This window comes from Podarcis vaucheri (genome assembly GCF_965113315.1).
Source record: "Podarcis vaucheri genome assembly, chromosome: 7".
Classification (NCBI taxonomy): Eukaryota; Metazoa; Chordata; class Lepidosauria; order Squamata; family Lacertidae; genus Podarcis; species Podarcis vaucheri.
The window spans coordinates 32391688-32411594 of record NC_138765.1 but is presented as its reverse complement, the minus strand read 5'-3'; the positions used below and the strand labels follow the sequence as shown (position 1 = coordinate 32411594).

Sequence of the window (19907 nt, the reverse complement as noted above, 5' to 3'; positions counted from 1 at the left end):
GTGCATGTGTGTATTTGGAGCGTGGGGAGAAAAGAGAGCTTATTTCCTCAGCTTTAAAAAAGAAAAAAAAAGGGGGGGGAGAAGCTTATTATGACGATAACTTTATTATTTTTTTTGTTGTGGCTTAAATAACACACTCCCGCCTCCTGCGTCTGTGTAAAGGAAAAACAATTCAGAAGCTGGAAGCCACTCAAGAGAAAAGGAGGGGGAGAGAGAGAGATACTTAAAAAAAAAAAAAATCAACCAGCCAACCCAGCCCTCCTGAGCTGAATTCGCCCGTCCAAAAAAAGAAAAAAAGAAGGAGCTTGTGAAAAGCTGCTAGCTCCCTCCGCGCGCTCATTCGCAGCCCTGGCTGGCTGGCTGTGCCCGGTCCTCCTCGCTCATTCTTCTTCACCTCCTTCCTCCCTCCCTTTGCTCTAAGGTGCCTCTTGAAGCCCTCCGGAGCGGGGCAGCAGCTGCAGTTCCCATGGAGTAGCAGGCTCTGCCCTCGAGAGCGACTTCGCAAGTGCCTGCCGGCCTCTCCTGCCCCCCACTTGCCAGCCTGAGAGAGCCTCCCCCCACATCTTCTCTCCACTCCCCCCACCCCAAGGTAAGGTGCCTCCTCTTTTCTCTCTGTCACATGTTGAATTTCGCGTGAGTTATCTGTATATATTTATTTCCTTCAGGGACCAGTGATTTTGCCTGGTAGCTTCACTCTGCTTTATGCACAGGCAACTTTATACTTTCTCCATCGCTCCTCTCCCCCCTCTAAAATATGGTCCAATTTTAATACATAAATAAATCCAGAAGGTATTTTAAAACTCTTTATCTCACACTCATTTTCCCTTCTTTCTTTTCCCCCAGTAAAATGCGTTGAGTTTGTTGCTGACTTTTTCCTCTCTCTCTTTTTCTTTTTCTTTTTGCTATTCCACTGAGCCAGCTTTAAATATCTGGGGCATATTTATCTATTTTAACTAAGGGTGTGGGGTGTTCCTATGGTGTGTGTGTGTGTGTTTGTGTGTAGAAGCTGAATGTCCAAGGGGAGTCTCAAAATTCAACATGAATGTTGAGTTCTGATAGAGAGAAGTTGGCCGGTTGATAATTTTACCTGCATCCCAACAATTTTTGTTCTTGTGTTTTGCTGTTGATTTAAAAATTAAAGAGAGAAAATTGGAGCTGGTTACACTTTTTATAGTCTGATAGGCAAATCAAGTCAGGAAGTGCTTTGCTAAATTGAACTCTTCCAGTCCTAGGCAATGTCGATAATTTAATGCTAATAATGAATAATAAGCAGATTAGAGGGAGTTTGTTCATGACAAGCAGCTTTGCTGTAAGCAAATGTTTAATAAATCATAAGGCCAGCAAATTCCAGAGATTATTTTTTTTTTGGTACTTGTTTAAAAACAACAACAACCCATAACACTGGATCTGTCAACAAGTGGCTCTGACCAAAAAGGGCCACAATCCAGTGAGACAGTCTCCCCTGTAAGCACTATGTATGCAAATGAATAAATTTCCCTGGGGCTTATGCAGGAGAACTTCCCGCTAAAGGATTATGCCCTGAAGTCTGCATTGCTGGCTGAAGTTTCTAGCATTTGGATGCTAACACAACAAACAAAGCTGGAATCCCAGCTTCTTCTGCCAGCCTTCCTACACGACAAGTGTAACTTGTTTGGATCGGGTTGTATGGTGTCAATTATATGGGGCTATATGGAGTAAGGGTGTGTGAACTCTTCAGAGCTATGTGGGGTATTGGTTTTATAAAGGCATTCAAGAGGGGGTGGTCTTTGGTCTTTTTGGCTTCTTCTACTCTGGATTTTTATCTAGTGAGTCTGTGAGGAGCTGGGTAGAGTAAACTTACATGGGACAGGAGAAAGCTCCTTTTAATGTAACCGGGAAGGTTAGATTAATGTATTTTTGTTGAGTATATGGAAAATGGGTTATAGATTTATGGACATGTCAGTGTGCTATGGAGCTGTGGTTTTTGTGGAATAAGGATTGTTCCTTAAAAATATGACATAATTTGCCAATCTGGGTTCCTGCCCTGTATGGTGGTGTTGTACAATGAATGTTGAAAGGCTCAGGAGTCGTCTGCAGTAGCACACTTGGTTCATCTTGATTTGGTGGTGAATTTAACATCTTACCTTTTCCATTTGCATATGATTTGCTGCTTGGAATAGATGCAATTTCATAGCATTACTTAAATTTCTAAAATAGTTAAATGCCAGGGGATCAAGTCAACCTGAATATTGTTGCTTGTAGTTACTCCCTAATGAGAGAATTCAATTCTTTCTTTGCACATAAATTATTTTCCTTTATAAATACATCATGTATTTGAGACTTGGCACTGATTCAAATTCAGCTGTATTTAATAGAATCCTGGTTTGAAGAAAGGGGTTTGGATTGTTCCCTTTCAATCTACAGCAGAACAAAATGTGCAGAGTCAGGAAGCTGGCAATTCATTCATAGATGGGGGAATATCATCCACAGACAGAGCCAATCTTGCTACTAGGCCTTTTGTTGCCCAAATTCACATCACATACTTTTTTGTCTATTTCTCTGTACAAGGAAAGTGTGAAATAGTGCAATTTGAGGAGAGATGAATTCTTTCCCGTTTCTCAAAATGCAGATTCCTGTTGTTAGCTTCTTAGGCACTTCAGTGGGATTGGCTACTCTCCTCTTCCCTCTCCATATTGTGGGCTGCTTCTTCCAGGGAAGTTTGCCAGAGCTGAACTGTCTTTGGGTATCTTCACATTAGCGCTTACTCTGCATCCAGGGTGCTTCCACTGCTAACTGTTGAAGCTGCACATTCACCACGATCCATATTGAGCCCATAGTTTCTTGACAAATACTGCTTTTTGGTGTGTGTTTTATTGAAACAAGCTTCAATCTGATTAGGAAGCTGAATGTGGAGTAAGCAGTAACGTGAACGTACCATGACAGTCCTTGTGCAGGGGCAGATGAGCACATGTACGCAGATGACAGGTTAAAGAATAAGGAGTTCTGGTGTGGGGTGGGTTACAGGGGCTTGGAAACTAAAAAGGTTGTGCGCGTTGGGTGAAGACATCTCTGCCCCCTCTCTGATGTGAACAACTCCATGCAAATGTGGCTTGAAACGCAAACGGAGGGGATGACCTCACTGCAATTCAAGAAAGTCAAAGACAGTTAATTGACATAAGAAGAGCCTCTCTGGGTCAGACTAAAGCCCTGTCTAGCACAGCATCTTGTTTCCCGCAGTGGCTAACCTGCTGAATTTGTCTAATCCCCTTTTAAAGCTATCCTTGTTAGTGGCAAAATCTTGTGGCACTGAATTCCACAGATAAACTATGCGCTCTGTGAAAAAGCACTAGCTCCATCAGCAAGACAGCTTTTAAAAGCTGAGAGGTATGTCACTGCTGGCTGATGAACTGGGCTGAAGTAGAGATTCCCACCGAGTGTTTTTATAAATGCATTTTTTTTTGTTCGGTTTACGCTATAAATACAGTTCTGGAGTGTAATTTCCTGAGCTTTCTACCAAAGGAAGTTATCAGAACTTAGGGAGAAATAGGGTGTGTGTGTGTGTGTGTGTGTGTGTGTGTGTGCGCGCGCGTGTGTGTGTAAGATAAATAAATGAACTATAGTCAGAAATCCAGTCCTCCTGTCATGGGGTGATTCATGTATCACAATGCGGGGCCGGGAGTAACGAGAGCTACAAGAGGCTTGGGAGGCTGTGCTTGTATTGTGTAGACCAGATCCTGACACCTGGCTCCTTTTTCTTGCCTTTTGAAAGCATGAAACCATGGAACGCCACCTCCCTGCGAAATCTGGCAGCATTGGCAAAGAATGCAAGCATGTAAAACACTTCTAATTCTGGAATATTTACTGAATTCTAAATCACTGTCCTGAAGCAATACCCATTTATTATGTTTTTACAGAATTCCCAGGTAGGAACATTACTGGTTAGGCAGTTTTAGAAATATGGGCCTGAAAGTGCAACACTATGCGTGTCTTCTCAGAAGTAAGTCACATTGGGTGGTATTCAACTAAGTTTTATTCAGAGTAGACCCATTGAAGTCAATGCACCTAACTCAGTCATGTTTATTAATCGTAGTGGGTGTAACCTGGAGTAAAACTTAGTTGAATATCATCCATTGGGTTCAGTGGAACTTATTGACAAGAAAGTGCCTATAGAACTGTCAGACTTTAAAGCATTTAGTAAGGTGACATTTCATTTTATTGCCTTATCATTTGTCATCAATACTTCAGCATGCCAGAAAACAATTCCAGTATTTACATTTTGGATTTTTGTAAAAAGAAGAAGAAAGTGGTCAGTTTGTGATGAATTTTATTTCATTTTTAGTTAAGTGACATGCTTGACTTCTAATGGCAGGGGTATTGTACATGTCTGTATGTGCACAGAGGTGTCCTGCTTCTTATTGTGACATATTGCTGGACTTTTTCCAGACACTGGGAAAAAGGAGTTACAGAGATGTATTCCGGCTACAAGCTGAGGAGGTTAGAAGGGAATATGATGGCTGTCCTGCCCAGGTTGCTAGCTGTGTCAGAGGAATATAAGAAGCTGCTTTATACTATTCAGAATGTTGTCCTATGTAGCTCAGTCTTATCTATACCTGAATGGCATCAGCTCTCCACATTTTGAGACAGGAGTCTTTTTCCAGACCTATCTGGAGATACCAGAGATTGAACCTGGAACCTTTTGGATGCAACATACGTTCTCTTCCAATGAGGAACAGCTCCTCCTCATCTCTCAAGGGGCCTTGTGTAGACTTACTGACCTCTCAAAGAATGTTCTCCAGAATTATAACTCTGTGCCTTTTCTTTTTTATTGTTGGATTTACCTCGCCTTTCCAGTTTGCGACTTGCAATCTCAACACTAGGAAAGTTTGGAATCTAGTAAATATTTCTCTGTTACGACCTTTTGCTACATTACATGGCAGATAGCCCCCTGTTTTTGGCACTCCTGAAGCATCAATAGCAAAACCATGTTGAGAACAGTGCCACATGGAATGTTACTGCAAGAAACTCCCGTCAGTTTGTGGGCTGGAATATTAACTGCCTTCTGTTTCTGTTTCTGGAGGGCAGCAAGAAAAAGAATACATTATCTTTACTTGAAAAGGCCCTTCTTTACAAAAGTAAAACTGAAAGACTCAGCATCAACTTTTTTTTAATGATTGAAAAGATGTATCAAGTACATTTTGAGAAGGATATATATCTGCATACTAAAAATATAAAGTGATTTCATTTTTCTCATTTATATGGTGAATGTTATATTTCCACATGACAGATAGAGGCTGTCCACTTGATTCCAAGGCTCAACTAGAATTTGAACTCAGAACCATGCTTCTCCTTCTTCCCTTGTTGAACTGACCATGTTTACCTCCTAGAATCTGATGTAGTGAATTACCCACAGTTGCCTGTGCTCAGTTTCTATGATTCAGGAATAGAAAAGAATAGAATTGTGCTACATCAGCCTCTGTGATTGGCAAGCACTATGAGACCTTTGGATTAGCCAGGCCTGATATAAATTCTAGGGTCCTTCTCTTCTCTTGCTTAAAAGACAGAACAGAACCATCTTCCTCATGGGCACAGCCAGGATTTTTGTTGGGGGGGGCAGGACTTTGTTAAGGGGAGCAGGACTTTTGTTAGGGGAGGCAGAACCGATCTGATTGGTCAGTTAGTTAAGTATTTCTGTTGTTTTACTTGATCTAGGGGGCAGCTGCCCCCCTGGCTACACCTATGAGCTTCCTCCTGCACCCCCATCCCTCAGCTCCAGCTCCTGGCTTCTGGGGCTCTGGATGGGAAAAATTAGCATTTCACTCATGGACCCAGTCTTAGTTTAGTAGTTTTTGCTTCTTGGTACCCTTTTCCTTCACCCAAAAATACTGTTTAGTTTGAAAGATGAACAAATAGATGGCCTGATGGCCTCTGTGGGGAAGGGGCCTCCAAACCTACTGCTTGGAGTATTTTCCTTTTCCCAATATATTGGTCCTGCAGTTCACATCTGCTAGTTTAGACAAGAGGGAGCACGCAGAGTTCCTCTCAGGTCACTGGCCCTTTTCATAGCCTGGACTGGCAAGTGACCCAAGCATTGAAAAGCTGGACAGGCCAGTAAAAAAAGAAAGGGGGAAGAAAAAGAAGCAGCAAACTCTAGCAAAGTGACAACTATTTGGCTGGCTTTTGATGGTTTTATTCTCATGGCGGGTAAAGTGTATGGATCAATATAGGCACCTACTTCTGAGCACTTTGCTCGAGTAAATATTGACACCATTGACACCCCATCCCGAGACCCCTTTGCACATCAAAGAGAGGTGTAGAACTCTGGAGTGCCAATCATATATGATTTTTGTTATGGGTAAGATACTACTGAATGTGTGTGTGTGTGTGTGTGTGTGAGAGAGAGAGAGAGAGAGAGAGAGAGAGAGAGAGAATATGGAGTGGAAATAAGGCACTTGGTCCTCAGTAAAGAGTACCTAGCACTGTTTGTTTTTGATCATGCGAACAGAGCTCTACAGTGACATGCCTTCTCTGGCTGGGCCAAGCAGGTCAAAAGAGCAATTTCACAAGACAGTGTGAAAAGACTGTGCAAAATATATGGGCTTTCTTCCTTCCTTTTTACACTTCCTTCCCAAGGAAGAAAGAAGGATTAGCATTGTCACCATGACAGTAGCCATAAAATCTGAACTGGGAGATGCCAGGGACAAGTTCATGCTCCCCCTAACAGTTTGGTCAGCAGCTCCTTTAGAACATGCATGAAGCTGCATTACTCAATCTTTCTAGCCACCTGGCCATGACTGGATTTTGTTAGGGGGCCTTACCATCGCCTGCTACTTGATCCTTTGAGCTGAAGACTTCAGGGCTTGAACTATGGAATGCTCTGCGTGCTGAATATGTACTTTAAAACTGCTATGCCCTTCTCTTCCCAGAAGAGCATGACACTCTTTTTCCCTGTTGCATGGGCTTTTTTGGGATGGTTTGAAGGGCCATTTTTGAGGAGAGGGCAAGGCTTAGCAGGCCATGGCTCCTTTCCTCAAACAGTGTGATGTCCTATTGCAGGGTAGGGAACTGAGAGCTGAATTTGGCCATTCAAGTCTCTCTGTGTTCCCCTTGGAACTCTCCTCAGGTCGCACATTGCACTGGCCCTCTGCACTATTCCATTAGTGCTTTTGCCTGCTTAGAGGGTGTTCTTGAACTCTGATAATAATACCTCTTGCTTGCCTGGATGGAGAGATGTGTGTCTAAAAACCACTGACTTTTATGTGTCTGGGATGCAGCTTACTGTACAGGTAATCCATCACTCTGCTGCTTTAACCCAGATGCTGCTGTTCCACACCTCTTTGTGTTTGTGTTTGGCACTTGGAGGGGGTTAAACAGCTCCTCTCAAAGGTCTGGATTTAACTCACGGTCCACTGCTTGCTGACCCTTATGCTAGCAACTGTCTGAGATTTCAGTGGTCTCAGCTTTTGAGAAGCTTGGAGTATAGGGCTTTACTTTTACCACCCCCTCCTTTTTTTTGCATTCCGTTTCTGAGAAAAATATTTTCCCGGGAAGCCTGTTGGAACTCTGTTGCTTTTCTTTTCAAAAAGCACCATCAAACTTGCATTCCGAGAGCTGTGAGGAGTTTTGTCAAGTTTTTCGGAAAAGAAGCATGATGCTTGAAGTATGGAATTTGTCACATTTTAAAGCAGACGGAAGGAGAAGCCCCATTCCGTGTCGCACAGGTCCTGGCTGAGCAGAATGTCCTGGTCTGTTTTTTCTTTCAGTGAAAAAAAAGAGAGCTACTGTTATTCTTCTTCTTCTCTCTCTCTCTCTCTCAATCCCTGCACTCCCTGCCACCATCTCTTTAAAACAAAACTTGAATATTTTGGATTATTAGTTTCCAGCCCTGTTGTGAACTGGACTACACATGGCTAGATTTCAATAGGAAGAACTCAGTTTATCTGTACTTGAATGTCTTGCAGTTCTTTGCAGTGATTCATATATTCCATTCATGTGAAATTCAGTGTGAATGGATGCTGATGTGGTAGGCTCTGCATGTGTATGAGTTTAGAGTAATAAAGTTCTAAATGTGCTGAAAGCTTATTCACAGTGGTGAACTCTAGGTGTTTTCTAGCCTCTGTGCTTTGGCATTGCTTCAGCATAGCAAGCCTGGTCGTGAGGTCCCTCTTCTTTCACACACTAACTGCATACACACTCTCTTTTGACAAATTTCCAAATTGTTAGGAGAGAACTTCAGCAGCTGTTGGCTTCTGATCTCTTAGCATAGTCTTTGTCAGCATTTTGGCCTCCCCTCCCGAGGAATGCATGGCATTATGCTTAGGTGACCCCCACAGGTTCCAGACTATGCCCTTTGTGGAGTCCACATCTGGTGTCTTAGAGCCAGCCTTTAAAAGACTATATTTTCTGGTGTGCCTTTATCTTCTTCCCTTTACTTCACCTTCTCAAGCCTGGTTCGCATGTCACGCTAAGGCAAACCATGGCTTGGTGTCAGGACCACGCAGAGCTTGTCTGATGCCTGAGGTGGGAGTCTTGTTAGAATAAAGCTATGAACTCAAACAAAAATGCAGCTGGTCCCTGGCGGGGCCCTCTGGCTGGCTGGCTTAGCCCTCCGAGGCCCAGGGCAAGTGTACCTGGCTGCTCCCCACCCCACTGCATAGCCTCAGTGTTAGAAACTGAGATATGAAAGCTAGGAGCCAAATGGCACCTTAAACCTATGTTATGGGTGCAGCAACGAAATGTCCAGGCACGCTTTTTTATAACAAGAATACAAAGGCATCTAAAATGTTACGTTCATTTTTCACGTGCTCTGGTCCTTCTTCTGCCCACCTCCCTAATATTCTTAAGAGGGTCTCTTCTCCAGTCTTCAGAGAGTAGCTGGAAGTGGGGAAGCAGAAAAACGTCCTCCTTTCCTTCCACGTCAGTTTTAATCTGAAATCTTAGGTGTAGTACTGCGCCCAGAGCTCAGAAACTGCTTGCACTAATGAAATTCCCTGTCGCAAAATGCGCCTACTTTGCCTACTTTCCCCAAAAGGGAATCAGAACCCAACCTGGTGGTAATAATAAACAATGCAAGGAGGGAGCTGCAGCCCAGGATAGGAAAAGGGATGGTAAGGGAACGCTTAGCTACTTTAAATGAATTCAGATCTCCTGGGTCTGATGAACTGCTCTCAAGGGTACTAAAGGAGCTTGCAGATGTATTCTAAGAACCTTTATGTATAATCTTTGAGAATTCTTAGGAATTTCTGCAGGTGACAAGACTTCTTTCACTTTCGATGTATTCTGCTATTGTTAGATATCTTACTCACCTTTCACCAAGAGATCTCAGAGCAATTTTCTGCATTTCCTTAGTGATCTGCATGCATGGATGCACTTGAATATGCATTTGTATGTGTCCGTCATTGCAATTGTAAGTCCCTCCCCATCCCATAAAAGGTAAAGGACCCCTGACAGTTAAGTCCAGTCACGAACGACTCTGGGGTTGCGGCGCTCATCTCACTTTACTGGCTGAGGGAGCCAATGTTTGTCTGCAGACAGTTTTTCTGGATCATGTGGCCAGCATGACTAAGCCGCTTCTGGAGAAACCAGAGCAGTGCACAGAAACACCGTTTACCTTCCCACCGGAGCAGTACCTATTTATCTACTTGCACTTTGGCGTGCTTTCCCCACCCCATATCCAAGCCTAATTTAAGAGTGTGAAGAAGCAACAAAAGGAACTCTCACAGTCCCAGCAGTTCCCTTTCATGTGTATCTGAGTTTGTGTAATGCTGGCTTCTTATCACGAGATGAACTTCATGCCTTACATTCTAAGTCTTCAGTGCAAAACTATCCCTGTGTTCGACCCTTTCTAGTAATCCATGTTTTCTTGGGTCATATGCGTGCTGCATTTTACATTTCTTGCCAATGCTGCAGTACTTTATACCCCCAATATTATTAATATAGTGCTATCTATGTACATGGCATTAAGTATGAGGACAGGCCCTGCCCTGAGGGATTTACAGTTTATAAATTTACAAAGGCAGATGATACAGGACAGGGGGAAGGAAACTGAGACGGGATAAAAATGGGAAGAATATGCAGATCTTTCAATTACATGTATTAAGGCTTGGCTACGGTTTGGAATGAGGACTAGGAGGTTGTGCCAAAGGGAGAGAGATAAATGTCCCTCTTTGAAACTTTCAACAATTGGGATGTCTTTGACTATGTGTGTGTCCAATTTCAACTTTTCAGAATGATGTGGAAGTACTTTGATACCCACATGAAATTCAAGCAACTTTATGTTTATTGTTGCACAAACTGTCGCAGGATCAAGTACAACAAACATATTTTCAACAAAATGTTACTGCAGATTAATTCTCTTCAGGGTTTGACTTGACCTGTGATGGGAAATAGTATGGCTAAGCTTTGCTGGGAAGTCTGTCAGTATAGATCTATGTAACTTTAGACGAGGTTTGCCAAGGGAGAAAAACAGAAGAGCCCACTCTGCTCCTGTGCCTGTTACAGAGCTTTGAGATACAGATATCAGCCAATGTAAGGGAGCTTTTCATGGCATTGATATCGTCTGCTCTTTTCTCCAGATCAAACAGCTGCCAAAGGGGCATTTATAGGAACTAGCTAAATAAATTACAGCTCTGGTTTTGACTGAAAGATGAGAGTGAGGTATTCGTAGTTCTTCTTGCTGCAGGGTTTTACATCCTTGTTTGCAAAATTCCAGTTTTAAAAGGTGATAGTTCTCTCTCCATCTCTCTCTCACACCCACACACCCACACCCACATCCACACCCACCCACACCCCACTTTACAAATGTTTGCTATGCAAAAATTAACTTATCCAGACATGAGGAATAATGTACCCAAACCTTGCAATGCCGACTACAGATTCATATATCTGAACAGAGAGCATTTTTCCTATCTTGTTTGCTTTTTCCTGGTTGGCTGGGGAATGGAGGGAGGAGGAAAAGTGATCGGAAAAATTAGAGAGCATTTTTTCTCCTCCACATGCAGCTGCTGGGTGACCTTGGGCCAGTCACACTTCTTTGAAGTCTCTCAGCCCCACTCACCTCACAGAGTGTTTGTTGTGGGGGAGGAAGGGAAAGGAGATTGTTAGCCGCTTTGAGACTCCTGAAGGGGAGTGAAAGGCGGGATATCAAATCCAAACTCTTCTTCTTCTTCTTCTGGATTTTTGGAGTCAGAAATCTGTGGCCGGGAACTCATTAGAAAATTTCACACAGGAATTAATGGAAATTAATGATTCCTTTTGCACATGCTTGCCTAACCATTGCCAAGGAATGCATTGTGTTCAGTAAGCAGGACCTGCATATATATATTGTACAAGGAACATAGGAAGCTGCTTTACACTGAGTCAGACCACTGGTTCATTAAGCTCAGTATTATCTACACACTGATTGGTAGTGTTTTAGGCACAGGTTTTTCTCAGCCCTACTGGGAGATGCTGGAGATCAAACTTGGGATCTTTTGCATGCAAGGTAGTTGCTTCACCACTGAACTATGGCCCTTCCCCTTCCATTTTGGCATACAATGCCTGCAATGCAATGCCTGCAACCCCTGACCATATTGGTCCATATTGTCTGGGACTGTTGAAGGCTGTAAAATGCTGGAGAACACTAAGCTGGGGAAAGCTGAAATAGACTGTTACAGGAGCTGAAATGTTGGAGAATTTCTATGACTGATCACAGTGGCTGATTGCAGAGTGCAAGACCCACGGTGCGCTCTCTCTCTCTCTCTCTCTCTCTCTGTCTCTCTCTGTCTCTCTCTCACACACACACACAGAGAGAGAGAGAGAGAGAGAGAGAGAGAGAGAGAGTGTGTTTGCGGCCCACAAGTCCTATTGATGCAGCCATCACTCCTGTCACACAAAGTTTTGGCCACTGAGTTGACGTATGCAGGTGCCAGCTGGTGGTACTTAGGGACCAGCTCTGTTTGGTGGCTTCTAGTTGCCAATCTGTAGCCTGGCATTAATGATTTTAAGCTCATGGCAATGTCAGAGTGAAACCATAACTTGTCTGTGGAAGGTACATCCTATTTTAAAATGTACAAAAGATAGATCAGATTCAATTGCATGTGCCACCAGATGGCACCGTTATCTTCCAAATTCTTGTGCTGCTTCTTATTAAGAAAGCTCTGTTCTTGCTGTGCTTTGTTTAGATCGGGAATAGGGAACCTGTGGCCCTCCAGACGTTGTTGGGGTCCAGATCCCATCAGCTCCAGCCAGCATGGCCCAGTGGTATAAGAGAGAATAGGAGCTGCAATAGTCCAACATGTGAAAAGCTGCAGGTTCTCCATTCCTGGTTTAGACAATGAACATATAAAGGAAACTGGCAGTAGTTTTAGATAAAATGGTCTCAGGACAGCTTGCTGGTGTGACCACAGATCAGACCTCTGGATGTTCAGCATTCAAAGTGTGTTCTCTACTGCTGGGCTATGTCCCACTCCCTGTACCAGTGGTACCTCCGGTTACGAACGTAATTCATTCTGGAGGTCCATTCTTAAGCCGAAACCGCTCGTAACATGAGGCGCGCTTTCGCTAATGGCACCTCCCGCTGCTGCTGGCGCGCAACTTTGCATCCCGGGGCAAAGTTCGCAACAAGGGGTATCTACTTCCGGGTTAGGGGAGCTCGTAACCCGCAGCATTCACAAGGAGGATGTACGTAGCACGAGGTTCCACTGTATGTGATAAAAAGAGGCCAAGAATTTTATGAGTTTTACACAGGAGATAAAAAGTGTCATTTGTTTTCAGGATTTGCAAAATGCCTGTTTATTGTATTTATCTTGGAAGGTTGATTAGACATTTGCTTTTTAAACCTCGCTTTCTTTTCCCTGTGTATTTGGAACCCATTGCATGTTTTTAAAATTCCAGAATATTTGATAAGTCGCTAAATCATTTGTTTGACAACTGCTAGATGTTTATAGGCCTTGGGTGTCCCATAAACTTCCCTTTAGAAGGGTGAGGAACATAAGATGCTGTCTTTTACTAAGTCAGACCATTGGTCCATCTAGCTCAGTGTCAACTAGAAACACAGGAGGGAGCAGCTTTCAGTCAGACAGAAGTTTTCCCCAGCATTTTCTGGAAATGTCAGAAAGGTGGTGTTACACCCACGACTTACCTGCTTGCAAATCGTGTGCACGACCACTGAGGCAAAACAATCCTTCTCTTGTTGTCTCTCAGGATTGGCACCGTTTCTTTTAATGAAGTCACCCCTACCTGACAAATAGGCTACAAGGTGAGAGTTTCAGTGAATGAATGAGAGCAAGATCATATATACAAATAGGAAGCTGAGTGTCTGTCCTTAAGTAGCAAAAAAGGCACCATCCATGCACAAGTGGGAGGTGTCAGCAGGCTTAGGGGACTCCAGGGTTTGCAGAGGGAGGGAAGAAGCTCCAAAACAGCCCAGTGAAGACTGTGCATGCTCAGTGAACGTGGAATTGTTGCTGTTGGAGACTAAGAATGGAAACCAAGGAGGAAGAGGGCAGGTAGTGGAAGGGCACTGCTGCCTGGAACCCTGAACTGAAGCATGCCACCACAAAGCAACATTTTCTTGCAGGTCCTACTTATAAACCCTTTAGGGTAGACAGTGATGAGCTTCTGCAAACCGTGATTAGTACAGCTTTCTGGTTGCATGGCATCAGTGCATATTTCATGAACAGAGCAGGTAGCAAGCTACAGTTGGTGGTGTACATGGTATATAGGCAAAGCTGCATTTTTGCACATCTAGACATAGCAACAGTACAAACAAAAATGCATTGTGTTCATTCTCCATAAAGCTGTTTGGGTGTGTGATACAAAGTACAGCATGGGGGTAACAGGAAGTTGATGGAAATCTTTCACTCCCTCCATGAAGGAGAGTAACCCCTGCCAGAGGAAAAATATGAAATCACTTAAGTTTTGGGAGAGGAGTGTGGGCATGTGATGATGGTTCAGCTGCCCCCTCACAGACATGTTCCTTTTAACTGCCTTGCCCCACCCACTAGGGAATTTAGCAGTGAATCAGCCCTTCAGACACATCTAGTTTGGCCCTTTATCACAGAGCATTGGGTAACAGTCCCTGTTGGCAAGGCTTTGAATTAGGATTTCCTTTCTTTTAAGCATAGCTTTCTTTATAGTAAAGTTAAGTACAGTAATAGCACCACCTGCTGACAGATACTTACTGCACACTGTACTTTAATGCACTTCACTTCTTTGTAATGAGTTGCCATTTACTTGATTAAAGAGTCTCTGGGTGATGTAATGGGGAAAAGAAGATATATCATTGCTTGTTGCAAGGGGTTTAATTGCTGCTGTATAAGCACTATGGTGCAAAGAAATCAAAATAAGTTTCTGCTACCATGCATGAGAATTTCACTGGACCTACACTAAACTATGGTTGAGCATTCTTTACACGAATGAACCGCAGGCTTGCATTCTCCCTCACCCCTCCCTCTTTTACACTTGTGTGGCTGTGAGAAGACTGGAAGCTTCTCCTTCCACTTTTAGTAAATGAGCCAGGGAGTCACATCTACACCAGACATTTAAAGCACATTTTCCCTCCCAAAGAATCCTGGAAAGTATAGTTAGTTTAGGGTGCTGGAAGTTCCCTAACAGTTACCAGGATTCCTTTTATGGGCACAGTATAGCCAGGAATATAAACTATTGTTTGGCCTTGGCTTGTTTGATATACTCATAGTTTGTTACCCTTAGTTTGGGCACAGTGGCTACAGTCACATGTACAAAACTTCACTGCTTCCAATTTGTGCTTGGGAGAAACAAACTATGATCCCTGGCTTAGCATTATGTCTGAACCAAGGATTGCAATTTGTTGCACTCCAAACATATCATGATGATAAACCAACATTTGTTCTTATCAACTGTGGTTTGTTTGAATGAAACAAACCATGATCCATGGTTCGCCAGGGATTGTGGCTTGTTTTTCTCCAGCATGAGTGTGAAGCTGTGAAGCAGGCACAGTCAGTCAGTGGTGGTTCACAGATTACTGTATTATGTAAATAAATTTACATATGTAAATGCATAATATGGACCTCTGGTTATTGAAGCAGAAGCAGAAACCTCCACTCTGCTGACAACCACAGCAAAACAACGGGGATGTGGGGAGTCTTTGTTAATGTTTTTAAGTTTATGACAATGTGCACACACACACACAAACAAACAAACAAACACACCAGTTGTAGGGCATTTACATTGCATGCACATCTACTCAGTAAGTTATTGGGAATTACTACCAGTTAAGTATGCAGAAGATTGGAGTCTGAATTACCAATTCTAAACGTGGGTCATTCCAGGCTACCTTTAGAGATGCCTGTTCAAATAATAGCTGAAAGGAAAACACATTGAACTCATGATTTGCAAAAATGAGGTGTCATTTCTTTGAATGGACTTTGCCTGATATAAATTCAGCTGTAATGAGGCCCTTATGTCACAATTCTAGGCTGGGATACTGAAATTCATCTTGATTTGACAGCCATAAGGATACCCCTTGTCTCTTCATGGCTAAAATATTTATAAAGCACAAATATTAAGGGAAATGATTTGTTCTCTCACGTCCATTCTTTGAAATTTTGGTACATGACCGCAAAAAGTTATCCTAAGGTGTTTTGTTCATTAGGAGCCCTGGATTTTTCAAGTCCATTTTTGGCAGGGACAAAACAGGAGGTTCTTCTTTGTTTTATTCTTCTTTTTCACTATGTTGACCATGTTATGAGGAAGCTTGGAAATCCTCTATTATATCCTTAATCAACAAGCTGGGAGTTTTAAAGTTTGACTAATGTAAAAAAAAAAAAAGTACCATGCTAAAAGGTATTGCAGAAGAATTAGATTGGCAGTTGCATGTTTGGTAACAGCAACTAAAATCAGGGTGAATATTTTTCAAAGCAGTGGTAGCTGATTTTGTTATACATGTAGCCTTTTGATAACAAACTGGTGATTTTTTTTTTTAAGAAGAAAGATTTAACTTAATACCAATTCATAAGTTAGCTTAATTTTCTCCCAGTGCTAAAACCAATGCAGTTTGTTGTTAACACTTTACAGTAATGCATTTCAGTTTTATATAACTTGCATTTAATGGTGTTTTGTAAAGTCTTTTAAAAATGTAGATCTCATTTGACCATATTAATATTTTTGAAGTTTGTGGTTAATTTACAGAATGTTTTGCTGAGTATTGTTCAGTTCAATTAAGCTTCAATGGCCTGTAGCTAAATAATAAAGACTGATAGGTTGATTCCCCCCCCCCCCAAATGAGAGACAGTTGCCTTGTTTCTTTTCCCTACTCTACAGGATGTTTTGTAACAAGCTTTATCACAAGCAATGTTTTATAACAAACAATGAGCCAGGGCATGGCTCATTGTTTGTTATAAAAACCTTTTCCAAGGGATTTGCACTACAGAATTAAGTGGAATCCATATTATTGACAGGTTCTTTAAATTAAAAGTAGGATGGGTTGCATACAGAAATGGCTGAGGGGTTGGATACAGTCATTGGTAACACCCTCTTTCTGCAGAATAGAGCTAGGAATGGGTGAATCAGTCTAGTTCTGGTCCATGTCACCTTTGCATGTGTTAATCCATTAGTCCACTCTGTCCTGGAAGTATTGTGGGAGTGTGACTCTGTGGTGCCACTTTTGTGCAGTTCTATTGCTTTTTCATTAATCAGTTTTAGAAGGTAGTTATTGAGGACTTTTGTTAAGTGGTACTGTATTCTATGCTCTATACTCTTTAATGTCTTCATGAAACCCAGGGAGAATTCCATATTTTGTTGAGTTGTCCTCAACATGTTAAGTGCATGAACTATATTAGTTATTTTAATCTGATCCAGTAGTGACAGTGTTGGTTTTCAAAGTGTTGGTTTTGACCCACACAACTTGGGACCAGCACAACTGAAGGACTCTTCTTCTCACATGAACTTGTCCTGTCTTTGAGATCATCATCTGAGAAGAAGAAGAGGAGGAGGAGGAGGAGTTTGGAATTGATATCCCACCTTTCACTCCCCTTAAGGAGTCTCAAAGTGGCTAACAATCTCCTTTCTCTTCCACCCCCACAATAAACACTCTGTGAGGTGAGTGAGGCTGGGAGACTTCAGAGAAGCGTGACTAGCCCAAGGTCACCCAGCAGCTGCATGTGGAGGAGCAGGGAAGCAAACCCGGTTCACCAGATTACGAGTCCACTGCTCTTAACCACTACACCATGCTGGTTCAGAGGTTACATGACTGGGGACAGGGCCCTTTGTGGTGTCACCACATTGTGAAATACAAATACCAACAGCAGTGACATTTATGTGGTTGTCTTTTAAGCAGCCATTTAAAATATTTGTTTCTTTCAAGCATTTGATAGATGATTTATTTTCTTCTGGTTTGTTGTCTATTTTATTTTAAATGTTAGCTACTTTTCTTTGTATTTAATTGTTTTAATGTTGTAATCTGCCTTGAAAGTGGGCCACAGGGTTCTGTCTTGGACCTGAATGGATGCTCATCAAGTTTGCAGAGGACACCAAATGGAGTGGTATCAGACAGATTGGAGAACTGAGCCCAAACTAACAAAATGAATTTCATTCGGGACAAATGCAAGGTTCTGCATTGGCAGTAAGAACCAGCTGCACAAATATAAGATGGGAGACATATGGCTTCCAGTAGTACATATGAAAAGGATATAGTGACCTGATCAAGGGAAGTTATGAAAATTCCTTCCAGTAGCACCTTAAAGACCAACTAAGTTAGTTCTTGGTATGAGCTTTCGTGTGCATGCACACTTCTTCAGATACACATTGTATCTGAAGAAGTGTGCATGCACACGAAAGCTCATACCAAGAACTAACTTAGTTGGTCTTTAAGGTGCTACTGGAAGGAATTTTTTTATTTTGACTATGGCAGACCAACACGGCTACCTATCTACTACTGAAACAAGGGAAGTTATGTTCTGCCTTGTTCAGACCACACCTGAAATACTGTGTTGAGTTCTGGGCACCACAATTTAAGAAGGATATTGACAAGCTAGAATGTGTGAGGAGGAGGGTGAGCAAGTTGTTCAAGGGTCTGAAAACTAAGTTTATGAGGAACAGTTGAGGGAGTTGAGTATGTTTAGCCTGGATTAGAGAAGACTGAGATGATATATGATAGCCATCTTCAGATATCTAAAGAATTGCCACATGGAAGATGGAGCAAGCTTGTTTTCTCCTGCTCTGGAGTGCAGGACCTGAACCAATGGCTTCAAATTACAAGAAAGAAGATTCCAGCTAAAGATCAGGAAGAACTTTCTGATGGTAAGAGCTGTTCAACAGTGGAATAGACTCCCTTGGTAGGTGGTGAGCTCTCCTTCCTTGAAGGTTTTTAAGCAGAGGTTGGATAGCCATCTGCCATGGATGCTTTAGTTGAGATTACTGCATTGCAGGGGGTTGGGCTAGATGACTCTTGGGGTTCTTTCCAACACTACAGTTCTATACGAAGACTGAATTTGCCTAAGGTGAATTTGGATGGCCTTCCTTGAGAGAAATATTCAAGAGTTCTCAAGAAAAGAAAAAAGCTAGTTGTCACATAAATGGGTATGAGGAACCGGATGAGAAAATCCATACAACTCATAACACACCAGCTAGTGGTCAGTCTGTACACCTAGGTTGTTATGTATGCATTCAGTCTGTGCAGAAAATGATGATAAAACTGAAAAAGGAGTCCCCCCCAAAAAAAATAAACCTTGTGAATGAGCTCAGCCTCTGAAATTCTCTCATTCCACATAAGATATCTTCCCTGGTTAGAAATGGAACCATATGAAGAGTTTAATGTTTATAATGTACTGAGGTTGTCCTTTTCCATAACCCCCTGTTTCTGCGGTAGAATAGAAAAGCCTTTCCCTGACTGATCTGATGTTTAAATGAAAAGTTGGGTTCCTAAGAATTAATTTCATTTAAAACATTCTTTTCATTTTTTCATAAAGTGCAGCAAATCCACAGTGCTTACAGCAGGAATGTACCAAGAATGTGGCTGGGTAGACAGCGTATTAACTTCAATATATGGAATATCAGCGTTGGAGGAGAGAAAGGAAGGGGTGAGGGTGGGAAGTGGTTTTGTTCATCTGGCAGTTGACTAAAGTTAGCTGATACAAGGTCTAACCCCTCATCAGATTCGCCCAGACAGAACCAGGAAGATTATAAAGTGGTCTGCTGCCCACAGAGCCAGCCCAATGCATTTTGCTCCTTGAAGTGAAGAATAAGTTGGTGCTTTCCTCCATTCCATGTGCAAATGCAGGCCAGGCTGGCAGAGTGGGACAGCATGCATGAGGACAACAACCTAATGTGGAAGCTTAGGGGAGCCACATGGCACACAAAGCTCTGTCCACTCCCCGTCCATCTGCCACCTGAGGCAGTCACTTCAGACAGTCAGCTCCAGCCCTGCCAGATTTCTGAGATCTTCCTGAGCAGTACCCCGTTCTGAACAGAAGTAGCTGAATTGCGCTGACTTGAACCACTGTTCCATTTAGCTCATTGTTGTCTACACTTAATTGGCTTTCAGATAGGTTTAGTATCACTGAAAGTCTGTTGTCTGAAGAGCAACATATACACTATGTTCACACAGTCTGCTAAGCCACAATTCATTTTCATTATGGTTTGTTCAAACCATGAATTGTCTCAGAAGTAAGAAAACAAACCATTGCTTGCTTCTTCAAAAGGTTTCTCCAAAAGCTTGGTTTGTTTTCCATCTACTCTTGCATTGTGCATGCTTCTGTAGCTTGCTGAGTGTGTGGGTTGGATTGGTCAAGCAAATCATGCTTAAGCTAGGCTGCTGGATTCAGAAATGACACAAACTATACTTAAAACAAGCTGTGGTTTGTAAACCAACAACAAACCATGAGTTTACATTGTGATTTGTTGGCAGAAAACAAGCCATGGACTGAGATTGCATATTCAAACAAACCACAATAGTCTAATGAAAGTATGACCAA

The 19907-nt window shown here is 42.4% G+C and overlaps 1 protein-coding gene across 1 annotated transcript in view; it reads left to right on the top strand.

Moving 5' to 3' along the window:
• Positions 1-234: 234 nt before the first annotated feature.
• Positions 235-19907, top strand: part of COL8A2 (collagen type VIII alpha 2 chain) — a 154820-nt gene continuing 135147 nt past the window's right edge. The window contains exon 1 of the mRNA XM_082230771.1: positions 235-589. The gene's annotated coding sequence lies outside the window, so the exon portion shown is untranslated. The remainder of the gene's footprint in view (positions 590-19907) is intronic.